Source organism: Pundamilia nyererei, unplaced genomic scaffold (assembly GCF_000239375.1).
Source record: "Pundamilia nyererei isolate P.nyererei 1_Seehausen unplaced genomic scaffold, PunNye1.0 scaffold00060, whole genome shotgun sequence".
Taxonomy (NCBI): Eukaryota; Metazoa; Chordata; class Actinopteri; order Cichliformes; family Cichlidae; genus Pundamilia; species Pundamilia nyererei.
In genome coordinates this window covers 2,063,247-2,065,273 of record NW_005187461.1, presented here as the reverse complement: position 1 = coordinate 2,065,273, position 2,027 = coordinate 2,063,247, and the positions used below count along the sequence as shown (strand labels likewise).

The 2,027-nt window shown below is 42.6% G+C and overlaps 1 protein-coding gene across 19 annotated transcripts in view; it reads left to right on the top strand.

Moving 5' to 3' along the window:
- mical3a (microtubule associated monooxygenase, calponin and LIM domain containing 3a) overlaps positions 1-2,027 on the top strand; it is a 75,717-nt gene that overhangs the window by 42,959 nt on the left and 30,731 nt on the right. The gene's annotated exons all lie outside the window — the stretch shown is intronic.

Genomic DNA, 2,027 nt, shown 5'->3' with positions numbered 1-2,027 from the left:
TTTCAATTAAAAAAAGTGTGCTTCAAAAATATAACGTGTCTCTATAAATACGCAAGTTAACATTAATGAAAACCAATGTTTATAAATAATAGCATATAAAATATAACCGTTAAAAACACCCACGACGTCAGTCTTTCTGCTCGTTCCTTTTTGGTACTGTTCTTCTTTTTACACCTTGTCAGTTATTGGCTGGACTCTCTCTAGCCTTCATTCTTCCAGGCAGGTTCAACACAGTGCTGGAACATTCCTTAGAGATTTTGGTCAATGTTGACACGATAGCGTCACACAGTTGCTGCAGATTTCGCACCTATGATGTGACACACCCGTCCCACCACATCCCGATGGTGCCCATCTATTGAGATCTGGTGACTGGAGACCATGCAAGGACTATGAACTCATTGTCATATCCAAGAAGCCAGTTTGAGATCTCCGTTCATGCTGGAAGGAGCCAGCATGATAATATGGGGCACTGTGGGCATAAAGGGTGTCCGTGGTCAGCAACCATACTCAGGTACATTTTTAAACAATTTTCAGTCGGTACTAAAGGACCCAAAAAATATCCCCCATGTCTATATACCATCACCAGCCTGAACCGTTAATAGAAGGCTGTACCTTCGTTATGTTGAAGTCAAATTATGACCCTACCACCTGAATGTCACAACTCATCAGACCAGGCAACATTTTTCTGCTCTTCTATTGTCCAAACTTGGCGAGTCAGTGCAAAATGTCCTGTTCCTAGCTGACAGGAGCAGCACCCGATGTGCTGGCCCATTTGCTCCAAGGTTCAGTGTGTGGTTCATTCTTCATACCTTGTGTGTAATCACTGGGTATTTGAGTTTCTGCTGCCTTCCTGTCAGCTCCCAGCAGTAGGGCAGGGCAAAAATATTTATCACGATATGTATTTGAAAATTTGCGATAACGATCTAACTGACGATATAATTGACGCGAGACAAAGTACTTTACAACTCCACAACTTTGATGGTTTTTTTTGCACTAATAATGTATTTTCACTTAAACAAGCAGCTGTTTTTTATGTGCATTAAAGCTATATAACTATTTAACAGTGTGGATGCAAATTCCTCGCTGACAGTTTAACCAAAAGGCGTTTCCAGTGGAAACTGGCCGACATATCCTCAGCATAACCATGTATAATATGCACAAAACTTAAAAAGAGGTTATACACACACAATACGGTAATATTATGTTGAAGCACAGTACGTATCACTCCGCGAGGCTCCTGACTACGACAGCTGTAATGCTCCAACAATCCATCAAGAGTAGCGGCTTCGTAGCTTAGCAAAGTCGTGCTACAACAGATTTTCGAGCGCCGTGTACATAAAATCCATTCGAGGTCAGTAAACACAACCAGAATTCATACATAACGCACACCGGATTATAAGCTGCACGGTCCATTTTTCAGAAAATCAAAGGATTGATTTTAAGTGTGCCGTATTTTCCGAAAAACGCGGTAATAACGACGGCCCGCTAGCATGCGATTAGGTGTATATCTGACGGACGAAAGCTAAACCAGTTCCACACCAGTGAAGCTGCAGCATTTTTACAAACCAGTTCTAGTTCATCGGTTTCATTTAACGATCCACTTTCGCTCTTCTTATTCTCCGTCGCCGCCAAGCTTTTTCCTCCATGTGCGTATGAAAACAAAGGCACTGCGCATGCGTGTTTTACCCATATTCTATCGCGATATTTCATAGTCTTGTCATTGCCTAACATTATACCGGTATTGTCGTGAACGGTATGATATGGCCCAGCCCTACCAAGCAGTCTGGACGTTCTCCTCTGACAAAGCATTTTCACCCGTCCCACTGATTACTGGATGGTTCCTCTTTTTCCATCCCGTTCTCTGTAAACCTTAGAGATGGTTGTGAGGGGAAAATCCCAGTAGATCAGCAGTTTCTGAAATACTCAGACCAGCCTGTCTGGCACCAACACTCATGCCACTTTCAAAACCCTTTTCTTCTGCATTCAGATCCTCATTTTGAACTTCAGCAGGTAGTCTGGACCACGTC